The sequence below is a fragment of the Rhinolophus hipposideros genome (genome assembly GCF_964194185.1).
Source record: "Rhinolophus hipposideros genome assembly, chromosome: 13".
In the NCBI taxonomy this organism is placed as follows: domain Eukaryota; kingdom Metazoa; phylum Chordata; class Mammalia; order Chiroptera; family Rhinolophidae; genus Rhinolophus; species Rhinolophus hipposideros.
This window is the reverse complement of record NC_138059.1, coordinates 57,437,229-57,451,623: the sequence shown is the minus strand read 5'-3', so window position 1 is coordinate 57,451,623 and position 14,395 is coordinate 57,437,229. Positions and strand designations below refer to the sequence as shown.

At 45.7% G+C, this 14,395-nt stretch overlaps 1 protein-coding gene across 4 annotated transcripts in view; it reads right to left on the bottom strand.

Annotated features, from left to right (window-relative positions):
* CHD7 (chromodomain helicase DNA binding protein 7) overlaps positions 1-13,817 on the bottom strand; it is a 177,975-nt gene extending 164,158 nt beyond the window's left edge. For 2 of the 4 annotated variants that reach the window (XM_081070843.1, XM_081070846.1), the window contains exon 1: positions 13,490-13,817. The gene's annotated coding sequence lies outside the window, so the exon portion shown is untranslated. Of the gene's footprint in view, positions 1-12,785; positions 12,890-13,489 lie in introns of those variants that run through there. The other 2 variants (XM_081070844.1, XM_081070845.1) reach the window with 2 other exon arrangements.
* Between the last annotated feature and the right edge of the window lie 578 nt (positions 13,818-14,395).

Sequence of the window (14,395 nt, the reverse complement as noted above, 5' to 3'; positions counted from 1 at the left end):
AAATTACCTTTGAGATGACTCTCACTTTAAATGTATCGCATGTCATTGGAAATACTGGCTTGAAATGGGTAGCCCCAAAATAGTTACTGCTGCATATTAAGTCTATTCACTTTTCACACCATGTACACTAGAAATACACACAAAATACGTTTTTAATTATTCTGTGGCAGAAAAAAAAACAAAATTTAACAAAGTACAAAACGTGCTATTCCCTACCCTTTAACAGGACCTGTAAAGTGTACCACGCTTTCAAAGTCTTGACCATTTGTCCATCTTTACCTTTTATATTCATTGACAAGCCAAATAGCAGCTACATTTCACTCATTTATGTTTAAGACAATAACATTACTTGCAAAATTGAAAAAAATATTCTAAGAATATATGAGTTACCATTTGTCTAAATTGTTTTGTATTTCCACAGTATATCCATTGCGCAGTTAACATATTGGTATAAAGGTGTGGCTCTGTAAACTTTAGAGTACATCAGAAGCACCCAAATAACATTCAGATTCCAGACAGTGGGCCCTCAGAGATCTCAATTCAACAACACTGGTGTGGGGTTGCAGAATCTGCATTTTTGACAAGTACCCTAGGTGACTGTCTTGATTCTAAGGTCCAATAAATACCGATTTTATGAGTCATTCTCATTTTACCAGATGAACTTTTTACATAATTACAAGAGATCCTCAAAACAGATCCATTTTCCAGATCCCTTGGAGAAAACACCTGAAAAAGCTACCTCAATCCATCTCACCATTCTACTCTTCCTTAAAGACCAATGGGTGCATTATAGCTGCAAAATAACTGTATCTTCTGAATCCTGGGAAGGGGGAAGGGAGGAGAGATACAATCATCGCTGAAAAGCTGCAGGAGCATACAGGCAGAAGGCCAGGCTCGCCTGTTCCCTCTTCCCCCAGCAGTGACATGTAGCAACTGTCCCTTTAGCTGTTCGGTCCCAGGATTGATGGACAGTGTTTTCTATGCAACTGTCTCAAAACAGTGAGGAAAGGGGACGCTGGGGATCCTATCACAAAACAGAATATTGGAAAAGAGATACACAAGGACATTTCATAAGCGTGTGAATGCTACAAAGCTTTGAATCAAAAGTCGAGTGTTGTAGATGAAACAAATCAGACCACTTACTAGAATCAACAGCTGGCGGAAGCAGTCTTTTTTAGAGGAAGTAAAGGTGGTAAAGACTCATTTTCAGGTTTGCCAAGTGAAGATACCGCTGCTATTATTATTGCTGTTGTCATTATTATCATGGCAGTGCCCCATAGAGGATAATGCCAATGATTGGGCATTTCCCTACGTTCTGAAGAGCCTGAGCTGTAAAGAATGAGAGTCAAGCCTTAAGGTCAACCATTCTGCAAGCCAAAGCCTGGGCGCGTGCGAACCCTCAGACAGCACGCTGCCCTTCGTTTACCACACCAGGACAGGGAAGCACGATGACACACGGTTTCCAGGTACAACCCGGTGGCGCTGCCTGCAGCCAGCAATTCAGTCACAGCAGTGACACCACCCGTGGGCTCAACTGGGGGAGAGATTCTCTGTGTTATTGTACTGTGTCCCTGTGAAAGTACTTGACAGCACATGCGACAGAGTTTTCCTTATCCTGCTGGACCTGACAGCTAAATGGAATGCTCTCAGCAGCCATACCAGCCCCAGCGTTCCTTATAAACTTGAAGTTTGTTTCAAACACCAGCCCAGATTTTCACTTTTGTTTTTGTAATGGCAGGGAAAATGGAAAACCTAAAATACTAAACCTGGTGATAAACTTAGCTCTGAAACATAACACAATCAAAACAAAAATTAAAATTTTAAGTGCACCAAAAATTGCAAAACTTAAGTTTTAATTAGAAGCTCACTAAACTCAAGCTAGTTGACAGCTTGTTCACCGTGAAGGGAAATAAAAAAACGATAAACCTATACAAAATCTAGAAATACATCACCATAGGATATTTCTATGAGGCAGAACGGTATTTGGATTTGGGATTGTGTCTTTTTTAAAAAATTTCCTGGAAAAGGAACACACATCCACACCATAACCTATAAGTCTGACTTATACATGTGAATTTTACACCTATTTAAACCACGCAGTGCATGGCTGCAGAAGGCGGCCCGCTGTCTTGTGTGTTAGCAGAACAGTCTGCAAGTGCTTCACGGAGGCTGCATCTCCACCCAGGTTTATGTATCTATGAAGAACGAGGCTATGACTGGGAACCCAAGGAGCATCCTGGGTTCTCTCCTGGGCAAGCCAAGTCCTGCGTAGCGAGAAAAAGACGCTAAGTAAATTAATACATCTTGGATAAGCACTGTAAAGAAATTTTGAGGAGAGCCAATTCTGTAGCAAGCTGAATACTTTGAAGCTGGCTACATCTTAGACTGATAAATAAAAACAAGGCTGGAACACTAAGAAGTCTTGCAATGAGCTTGTGTCTAGGTTGAAAGAGTTTGCAATTGATAAGATCTGAGGTCTAAGGAAAAGAAGCCTCTCTGACTATAATCACCTAATAGACACCCTTGAGCCTCTCAACTTCTCTCCAGGAGACCTCCCTCGAAAGCACAGGTGTGTAATAAATATCTTGATACAGACTCTCCTAACCCTTCTATGACCTAGGTCATTTTGCAAGGACCATCCAAATCAATTTCCGCAGAGAGGTTAACACTGCAAGCTATTAAATGAGCCCATTTGAATCAGAGTCCCAACTCCACCATTAAATCAGCCCCAACTCCACCATTAATAGCTGTGATGTTAGGCAAATTTATTAAACAATATCTAAAACTTCATCTCCTCACCTTCAAAATGACAATTATTGTTCCTGCCTCAGTGTTATGATGAATCCTACTTCGATTATTCAGTGAAAACAGTTATGTAAATAGTTTCAGCAAAATGCAAATTCACGCAAAGTCCATGCTCCATAAGTGTTAAATACTGAGATCAAGTCCTAGAGTCACTGTTATCTAAGAAACTTTTGATTTTGATAGTTTTTCAAACTTGCAGTAAAGATGGAAGAATAGTACAGGAACTCTCGTATATCCACATTTATCAACTGTTTACATTTTGCTCCCATTTTATTTTTCCCTTAAGAGTCACTTTTAAGTGAAATTAAAATAGACTAAAATAAAATGAAAGTTGTCTACACTCCATCTCTTTCATTTTCATTGCAATCTGAATGGCAGTGGAATTCCAAGTTTGGAAAGTCTTACCTTTCCAGAGGAAGGAATCTTCTCACTTTCTAGTCGCTGCTCATATCCTAGACCCCAACCCCAAAGCTGCTCTCATTTTAGATCCCATCTTCTCTCTTCTTTGCAATAAACAAAGGTTGGCAGGAAAGGGCTGAATCAAATGTTCAGAAATTTGAGGACCTAGAATTACAGGTTTTGAGGACACCCTGTACCTCTCTGGTAGATACTGAAAAGTTCCAATATTCCAGACCTGATGCAATATGCCGCACCACTGATCACCCAGAAAAATATCACCCACCAATTTTGGAGAACTGCAGGTTTGGGAAAAAGGAATGACTGGTTCACTGGCAAGACAGTCACAATTTAGTTAGCAGATAAGCATCTTTACAGCCAGAAAGAAAAACTGCTCCTGCAACTGTGTCATTTTTAGTAGCAGGGATATCTGAATCACCTCTGTGAAATCAACAAGAGGATTGGGTAAATAATATCTAATTATACACCTGAACAAAGACATATACAGACAATCATTTTGATGTCTACTTCTGAGGAAAAATGAAAATCACAGAGCCAATCACCACTGCAGGCCACTCGTTCTTTCTAGTCATAATCTAGGATTATGGGGACTTTTCAAATTAAAAACAAAATCAAGATACATGGTTTCATAAGGTCAATGATTAAGAGTGAGGTGATGATAATAGAAACTACTCACTAAATATGCCAGATGCTATACTAAGTGCTTTAGATGGAGTTCCTCATCTAATCTCCTACCATCGTTGTGAGTAGTTGATAATATTATTTCCATTTTTATGATTCACTGGATCTGAAGTCACAATTCAAGTTCTCAGCCACAGAATAAAACCTCCACAAGAACCACTGTTCTCTTCACGTCCACAGGAGAGAAAGAGAATTAAGGGTGACATGCAGGGAACCTGGTCATTTTAGGTACGGAGACACCCCAAGCCAACAGGCCCCATAAATACAGCGGGCACCACAGGAAGTGTGGACAGCTATTCCGTGGGTTGACAGGATACAGCAATAGGGTATGACACAGAATCACAGGGTGTTGCTGGTATTTTTAATGGACCTTTGCCTGTTAAGACAGCAGTGATGCAAGCCTCAGATGAAAGCTGGTCTAGGCAGCCAGGTGGCATGATGGTTACACATACAGATTCTGGAGAATGGTCAGTTTGAATTCAATTTCCTCCTCCACTGCTTGTTAGAGTTGTGTGACCCTGGGCAATTTAACCTCTCAGCCCAAGTCTCCTCATCTGTAAAATAGGGATAATAATTCCACCTACTCCTTCACTTGTTCTGATGAGTAACTGAAACAATCCATTAAAACACTTGGCATAAAGCTATATCACAGGAAATGCTCAGTAACTGTTAGTGGTTATGGTTATTACTGTTACTTTTAATGTGTTATTTCTGCATGCAACAGTGTGTATTAGGTGTGCCCCGATACACACCTAATAGAGAAAATAAACAGTTTGATTTAATCAAGATTTTTAAATTCTCAAGATGAGTCTGCATTTTACTGACAAGATCAATATACCTACAATTGGCCAAAGCAAAATTTCAAGCACAAACAAGGTCAAGTATACAAGAACATAAAATACTGCGATTTTTTTTTTTTAAGTTCACCTTGACGATCTAGGCTTAACAATTTCAATATACTGTTAGTCCCATCCATAAATAATTTCTAGACCCATACACTTTAAAGTACATCAGCAACCTGGCATATTTTTTATTGCACACCTATGCTAAAATTCACTTTATTATTCACTTACTGTACTGGCAAGCACTGCCTTGGAAACTAAAGGCATGCGTGTAACTCTACAAGGGACTTCTCATTATTTTCCTGCTACATGTATGTGAAAGATGATAGTTTTAGCTGTGTTAAAATAATATGTACATTTGCTAATTATGTGTCAACAGAACAGATTCTAAAATGTTTTCAGTTTCTTTCAGAAGAATAAAAAAAGAACAGACTCTTTAAATCGGTTATAGTCCCCCAACTTACCACAGAACTAGGGGAGAATGAATTACCGAGGCACGACGTACCCTTTCTCAGATGTAATGCAAATATGAGGTAGAAACTTCTGACTTTTAAGTGAAGGTGGCCAAGGAAAGGAAGTGGCATGTCAAACCTAACACATGTGTCTAATTCCCTGTCTTTCCCAACACAAGGACTCGGTGTGGTACCCCAGGTACCCCTGTGGTCCCCCGTTCAGCCACAGTAACAGTAGCTCTTTGCCTGACCCCCACGTTGATGAGATACATGGTGGAAAACTCAAATTTGCTGCTTCATGGGCCACTGCTGAAGGGTGGGGGTGGGGGAATCAGCCCCAAATAAACATCCTCTTTATTCTTCCACTAAAACCCACATCACAGGAACCTGCATGTAGCTTTCCATTTAGTATTTACACCTTTCAGAAGACAATGATTTCTTATTAAACTATAATACACTGTTGATGAAACCAAACAAAAAAAAAACAAAAAAATACTTTTTAAAAATTTTTGAAAAATTAAAAACTAGAAAGTTGAAGAAACAGCATCAGTTGTAAATTGCTACAGAATAGTTGACACAAATCTATCTGAAGCTAAGTCAGCACACCAAGCTTTTCTACTATTCCACCACATGGGAACATTGCTACCTCTGAATTTTATATTTATCCAAATAATCCCTCAAAACCACTAGAGGCGAAAGTAAAACCTGCCAGTGAAGCATGTCCCTACAACCAATGTAAGTCCCTAAATTAACCTGTAAAGCCACACACTCTTGCCTACCCTGAAGGAGACAGCAAGGAGCCTGATGCATTTGACCGAGTCATGGCGGCCTCAAGAAAGGCGTAGGAGAAATGTCAGTAACAGCACGTACGAAACAGACCCCTAACCAACGACGACGAGCTGCCGGAAGGAAGTCTTTATGCACAACAAGGTCAAAGTCTGACCTAAAACCAAAATAAATGGGTGAAATTATTACCAATATAAACTGGGAAAACAAAAATATAAACACTTCCCTCAAAAAAATTGTTTCAAGATAAATGTTCAGGGTTTTCATAATTTATCTAAAAGAACATTAAAGGCAGCAGTTTAGAAGCTTTTCTGGATTTATCAATGCCTCTCATTTACTACCAACTATGTTATATAATCCTTTATATAATAAATGAACAAAGTGACTTTTAAGATAATTTATATAGAGAAGTGTATACACACACACACTCCACTAAAAATCAGGTAAGTATTCTGATCAAGCATGGTATTTTTCTCCATAATCATTTAAGTAATGTATTAATTTCTCCCACACCCATGTATGACTGCAACCAGCTCCTAAAACACAACTCCTTCCACTGAGAGCACAGTGGGACCGACCAGCTTATCTGTTGGGAGCCCAAGGACGTTGTCCTAATACATAACTAGCAACAGAAAGCGGCTTCCAGAATGTGGAGATACAAAAGAACAAAATGTGGCTAGTCGGCTTCCCATAGGATTCCAGTCCCAGTCTATGATGAGCAAAGTCATACAAAATGCTACAGAGTAGGCAAGAAACAAGCAAAGTGCTACATATTAGGCAAGTAACAAAATGTCCTTCCCTGCTCCCATTTCACTGACCCTAACCCCACCAGCAATCCTTGGTGGGCTCACCATTCACCGACATCTTTTAGGGGAACCCAGTAAATTATTTTGGAAAGTTCTGGCATGCCACTAGCCACGGAAAGAAGGCTGAAACAATGGTATCATGGTCCACTATTCACCACGTCAGTCATACGCTGCAAGAACTCATGAAACTCCTCCTCAAACCTGGTCCTCATCAAGAGCTCCCTGCATCAGTGAAGAGCATCGCCAGCCAGCCAGCCAAGCAGGGAATACACTAGAAACCTACATTTCCTGATACCTTCTTCTCCCTGAGAACAAATCTGTCCTCAAGTCCTACTCGTTGAAACTCCTAAGGATTTCTCAAATCTGTCATTCTCCTCCATCTCCACGGCCATCAGTCTGGTCCAAACCATTATTTCCCCATCCCATTAAGTACAGCAGGAGGCAGGATGCGGTTCCCAACCTAGTCGCCCTTCTCTGCCCCACCCACCAATTCAATCTTCAAAATACAAGTCTGCTCATGTTAAGCACTGCTTACCACCCATCAGCGGCTCTGCTGCCTCTTTAAAATCCCCAATACCGTATCCTGTAAGCCCTGCCCAAGCTGGCCTCTGCTTGCCTTTTGAGTCTCATCTAGCTGCTCTCTGTAGACTCCAACACACTGCCTTCCTCCAGGTTGGCTACCAATCCCCTTCTTCTACCACGATTTGGATGGCTGTGCTGAAGTCACTTCCTCAGAGGTAATGCCCTTCACAGCTGGGTGACTCCCAGGCCACTCTCATTCCTGCTGGCATCCGCTGCACACCACCTATGGTACAGCAGTAGCTCGGGTTACTTTTTCTGTGAGCCTGCCATGTCTTCTCATGGCACCACTGTGTCCCTAACTTATAAAACCTAGCATCAGGTAACAGATACCCAGTAAGTGCTTGAATCGATGAACAACAAAAACAGATGAAACATTAAGCAAAGTCAGAAAAAATCGAGAACCATGGCTTCACGCATATGTGGGATGTAAAACTAAAAACAACAAACGAACAATACAAAGAAACAAACACCCATGGACAGACAACAGTTTAGTGGTTACCAGAGGGTAAAGGGGGATGGAGGTGGCAGAAGAGGGTAAAGGGGGTCAAATATATGGTGATGAAAGGAGAACTGACTCTGGGTAGTGAACACACAATGCAATATATAGATGATATAATACAGAAACGTACACTTGAAACCTATATAATTTTACTAACCAAAGTCACCCCAATAAATTTAATAAAAAAAATTTTTTTTAAAGAAAACAGATGAAATAGGAAAACTGATCGCAGTCCAGAGTCACTTGCCACTAGAGCCAAGCCTAACACCTACAGCCACAGTGTGAGGCTAAAGGGCCACTAAAGAAAAGTGTCTCTGATTCCACACTGGCCTAAGCAAACAAGCCCAAGGACCAATCAGCCTTCAACTACCACGTTCTGCCGCTTCATTATTATTATGCATTATTTTTTCTTTTTAAAAAGATAGTTTTTAATTTTCACAGTAAAAAAGAGAACGCTCCAAAAAAACTTCACTGAGAGTACAATCATGTTTGCAGTCACCTAACATTAGCAGTTAAAAGGTACAGGAATCTAGTAATGGTAATGAATACATTCTTCTAAAATGAAAACAATAATCAAATCTTGAAATAATTATCTCTGCATTTTTCTAGATGGATAATCATAGTTTCCAACCCCCCATTTCCCCCCCCAAAAAAAAAACTCCAAACCATTATACAGTAGAGGCAAATAAATGATTGTTGGCTTAAGAACACCTTTAAGAGCTATGTTCGCCTATGCTGTAGGGTTCTTAACCCAAAAGTTCCTTTTGAGTCAGTACATGAAGGAGAGAGCGAGACTCTTCCAGAGCCAGTTCGTTCAGACATCCTACAAAGACAAACCCAGTGCCTGCCCTGTACCAGCACAGAGCTGGGCACCAGGAAGACAGCTGTGATCTCGACAGCTCTGCAATAACTGGGTGGCCAGCCAGAGGCGACTCATTTAATTAATCTCTCTGGGCTTTCGTTTCTTATTCTGTAAAATGAGAAAGTTAGACTAGCTCTCTAAGGTCCTTATGCTCTAAATACCCAAAGATTCACTAATGACTACAAGATGAATTTCTACTTAATATCCTTATGATTTCCTATTTATTATTTTTATCATACAGGTGTGATTTCATTTAAGATTTTTTTAATATATTGATAAACGTAAAATAATAAAAGAGCAGTAACAGTGTTAATTACCTTCCCAATTCTTAACTACCACCATAACCAGCTATGGACTTCTGCCATAATCGCAACCCGACCTGAGTAATACTCAAATTAAATCATCATATCTTCATATTTTTGTAGAAAAATCAAGCAATCATTTACTCTCAATTTCTTTTATATTTTAACGTCATCCTTCATCTTTGAATGCCACTTCTTTTTTGAGAACTAAGACAAACTAACAAAGTTTTCTAGACAAAAAAAGGAAATTTTTATCTTCCAAAGTATAAAGCTATAATGGCTTTAGAAACCTCGTAAGCTATAATACTAAAATCTAGATTTCTAATGGCATAAAAAAAATAGCTTTTTAAAAAATATACAAACGTGTCTGCGTGAATGAACAAGACAAAGAGTCACACGGCCCATGTGTTCCTGACATCACCTCAACATCTCCCCAAATTCTCCATCTTTTTTACTGAATTTAGCTATGTGACCAATACCTATTTAGTGCTTGTTTACATCTAAAAAGCCCTGGAACACTGGAAGTGAATCACTTTATTACAAAGCTAAAGTTTTAAGGGCCATTTTTTTCGTAGTCACACACTTTGCTCAGCCCTGACTAAGCATTTTTATTCTTGCAATGCCTTATTTATAGATGTTTATAAGATGGCCACGGTATCTGCCATCAAACCCGAAAGGCCATATATGGATAATAAAGGCTAAAAGATAACTACTACCTCTAAAGTTAATCTTGAAAGTGCAATGTGAGTATCTGGTTACCTATACCATTGGACACTCTCTCCTACTAGACGGTAAACTCTCTGAGGGAAAGCACTAACTCTTCATTTGTCGTTTTACACTCTGAAAGCTTGCCAATGATTGCTGAATCCAAAGTAACTACCCTGTTTCCCCCAAAATAAGACCTAACCAAAAATAAGCCCTAGCATGGTTTACAGCGTGACATCCCCTGAACATAAGCCCTAATGCGTCTTTTGGAGCAAAACTTAAATATAAGACCCGGTCTTATTTCGAGGGAAACACGGTAAATGGATGTGACTACATGGCAAGGCAACCTTTCTTAAGCACAAGGAATAAAATGCTGTAAGCCTCAATTTGAAATAACAACTCTAAACTTGGCAGGTAGACTGTTCGTACGCGTTTGTTACACAGCATGTACACAGGAGTCCTCAGACTGTATTCTCTCCTAGAGGAAAATATTCTTTCTTTTGAACTAACTGCTTAAAAATTATACTACAAATATTACATTATTGACCGGGTCTGTATGAAGAAAAAATCGTAACATTTCTTAGGCACAGTGTTTAAAAAGTACTCATGTATTCATTTCAATTCAATAAAAGTAACACTCATGAAAAAAGTCTTGGAATTGGTTCTATGAATCCAATAGATTAAAAACTAGATCAAGTACAGGTGAATCTATGAAAACACTATTTTAAAACTAAGTTACTAGACACATTACTTTAAACTTGAGTTCTACACTTTCACCTTGAAAATGTGTTTCTTTTCCTCAAAAGGGGAAAGTATTTGAGCTTTTAACTGCCACCATTACCTACATACAGCCTGTATCATTTCTAATTTGTGTTCAGCCACAGAAATTGTTTTAATTAATTTAAAAATAAATAAACCCATTGATTAAACCAAAGTAACTAGAGTTTGGAATTCACATACCAATCTTTTTTTACTATTCATTTCTTACCTAGAAACTCGTTTGCATCTTGAAAAACCTAGACTAGAATTCATCAAACTTCGATTTACTGGCTTGCACAGAAGGAGAAAAAAATAGAAAATAGCAAGAGGGTATAAATGATAAAGTCCATAGTGCTAGAAACAATTCTTGAGTGCCAGGGTGAGGAAATTCACCTGTTAAAGCCTTACAAAGAGCCATTATGTCCCTTAATCAGGTTACCAAAAAGGGGGGAATGCCATATTTCGACTATTTGGCAAAATAAGAAAATTTAGTTCCTAAAATTTGCTGCAAGCCCCCTTCCATTTCCAAACTGTTTACTTTGTAACTTTTTTCTACACTCCAGATTTTTTTCAGGGAAAAATAAACTTTTCCTGAGCAAATTTGGAAGACATAAAATGTCTCCTACTTATCACCTAGAAAGGCAAACCGAGTTGTGCTCCGTGCCCCAAGCATCTAGCTTTCAGCCTCTTTATTATCATTGTCAATGAATGGGCCCCAGTCAAATGAAAGCTGCCATTTTAGGGTAAAGACTGGAGGGCTTCTGTTGTGCAACAGCAAGACAAAAACACTCCGCGACAGATGTACACTGGAGGCTGGGAGACGGATTCAACTTCATAAAATCACTGCTCAAGTTGTTTCTGAAATAAGAATGACCCAGTACTTACACATTACTACAACCTAAATGGAATTGTAACTGGGATAAATCAGGTTCCCATGCTGCTGAGGGCATAGTCACTAAGATTTTTTTCTTTTTTCCTTTTTTTTTTTTGTCATCGTTAGAATAGAGCTGAGGAAATAAAGAGGGATATTTTTTTTTTGCAATTTGATTATTACGCATAGTGAGTACTGCCCCCTCCCCTTATTAGGAGAGAATTGGGGGGGAAATACACTCAACCTCTTTGAAAGGTATATTGCCCACTGCAAAGACGCCTTAAATTAATATTTTTAGAAATAAAAATCAGGGCCTTCACAGAATCCTTGAATAATAAATTAAAATGTTTACTACATCCCAGAAATCAAGACCAGAAGATGGGCATATTTCATGATAAGTTATTTAAATCGATGGCTGGATAATATACAATGGCGAACTAAAAAGTATACTTAGCAAGTGGAGAGCTGGATAGTGTATCTAATTCTAGCAATTCAAAAGGAAACTCTCCATGTGGGTTGCTACTTTTCTTTTGTCCATTGTCTGTTCAGAAGAGGGGGAAAAACTAGTTTAAAATCGAGGCGTGAACAGTTTCTAAAAGTGACCTCCGGGAAAACCGTCCGACCCAGAGCAGGAGCACTCCCCGCGCCGCCCGCTCCACGGGGGCGCTCACAAAGCGGGCGGCCGGCCGAGAGTTCGGGGTGCGCTCCCACGGCGCGGGGCTCCTCGAGGCAGAGCCATCCGGAGAAAGGCGGCTCGGTAATGATGGCTGCTCGGGGCCGGCGGCTCCTTCCCCGGAGCCTCCCGACACCCCCTGCCGCCCGGGATCCGCCGCCCTCCCTCAGCCCTCGGGCCGCGCCGCCCCGCGCCGATGCGGGCGCCCCGCACCGCGGCCCACAGGGTGCCCGCGCCCCCGCACCCCGGGCGAGCCCAGTCCCGGGTGCGAACCAAACAAACAACGCGTTCCCCGCCGCCCTCCTTCCTCTCCCCGCTGACCGCTTGGCCTCCAGCCACCTCCGCCGTTCTCGCTCCGAACGGCGGGTCTCTGCTGGAGCAGAGCGCACCCAGGCCACCTCGGGGGCCACCTGGCGACCCCCCCCCGGCGGGCTCGGGGGTGGGGTCCCGAGCTGCCCTCGGGGGGTGAGAGTCGCTATTATGCAGCCGCCGCCGCCGGCCCGGCCAGCTCGGCAAGGTGGGGTCCCCTCCTCGCCGCGCCTCCCCGCGCTCGCCCCGGCCCCACTCCCTTTCTTCTCCTCCTCGCGCACTTGGGAGGCGCCGGGGAGCCCCGGGAGCCCCTGGCTCCGGGCTCGCAACTCCGCGGCCGGCCAGGGCTGGGCTCGGGACGCCCCCGGCGCCGCGTGTTCGTGCCGCCCCCGCCCCACGCGGAGCCCCGCGGACTCGCCCCGCCGCCGACCCACCTCGCCCGGTGGTGGTCCCCGCGCGGGCCGGCGCCGCCGCGCCAGGAGGGACGCACTTTGTTCGCGCCCGTGCGGCCGCCGCTCCCGGCGAGCGCGGCGTGGTCGGTCCGGCGCTGGGGGCGGGGGCGGGGGCGGGGGTCGCCGCCGTCCCCGGGCCGCCGCCGCTCAGCCGCCCCGCGCCCGCGCGCCCATCGCCCACTCGCACTTGAGTTGGAGCCCAACTTTTCCTCCTTCCTTTTTCTTTCGAATGGAGCCGGCAACTCGTGCTCGGCGCCGGCGGGAGGAAACGCGCTCGCGCTCCCCCGCGCGCAGACACGCTCCCTCCTGTCCCCCGTCCCCCCCCACGCCGGCAGCACAACAAAAAGCCATTTACATGCGAGGAAGTGACCCTCGGCCGGACCGCGCGCCCCCGCCGCCGCCGCCGGCCCCGCGAACGCAGGCAAAGTTGGGGCGCCGGGCGGCGCTCGGGCGCGGGTTCGGGCCCCGCGGACCGCGACGCCAGCGCCAGGGCTCGGGCGGCGCTGCGCTCCTGCGCCCGCCGCGGCCCCCGCCCGCCCGCGCCCCTCGCCCCGCGCCCCTCGCCCCGCACACGCCCAACTCCTCGCTCCCAACTCCTCGCGCGGCCCCGGCCCCGGCCCCGGCCCGGAGCGATTTCCTGCCGCCGCCGCCCCTCCCGCAGGCGCCCGGCGAACTCTCGCGCTCACCGGGTCGGTCGGGCGGGCTCCTCCGCTTCCCTGTGCCGAGGGGGAAACAAAACGCAGAGCGGGCTCCGGAGTTGGCTGGGCGGCCGCGGCCGGGGGGCTGATCCACGGGCGCGGAGTTGGCCGAGGGCGAACGGGGCTCTGGCGAGTTTCAGGGTCTCCGGGTCCCCGGGCCGCCTCCTCAGCGGCGCTCCTTTGTGTAATTTCACTCGATTCAAGTTTAATCCGATAGTTCCCGAGCACGAGCGCGCCCGCACTACCACGGCTCAACCCCCGCGCCGCCGCCGCCGCCGCCGCCGCCGCCGTCGCCGCCGCCGCCGCCGCCGCCGCCGCGGCCCCAGCACGCCAGCGCCTGCGCGCCCCCGGCACGCCGCGCGCCCCCGAGGTCGCGGGGCCGCGCGCGCCCGCCACCGGCTCCCTCCGCGCCGCGCCGCGCCCGCGCCCGCGCCCGCGCCCGCGCCCGCGCGCCGCCACCTGACGTCAGGCGCGCCTGGCATAATTTATGCAAGAATTCGGCCGGGGTGGCGGAGGCCGAGGGAGAGGCCGAGAGAAAGGGGGCGGTGTGGGGCTGCCCGGCCGCGGGCGGCGGAGGGCGGGCCGGGCGCCACTTCCCGTCCGCGGGCGGGCGCCGGCGCTGCGGGCGGTTGTGCGGGCGGTTCTGCCCGCCGGCCGGTGCGCGGCCGCTGCGCAGCCGGGCTGCCAGGGCTCCTCCGAGCGCTCGGCCGCCGCTCGGCAGCGCCCCGGGCGCGGGCTGCGGAGGTGCCACGTTTCCCCGCGCCGCACCTTCCCGGAGTCGGGGTGCGCCGCCCGGGGGCAGGAAGCGGCGGCTCGGAGCCGGCGGCGGTCCTGCGGCCCCAGCGAGGGGTTTCCTAGGCTACGCGGAAAGCGGCGGCTGCGAGGCTTTGGATG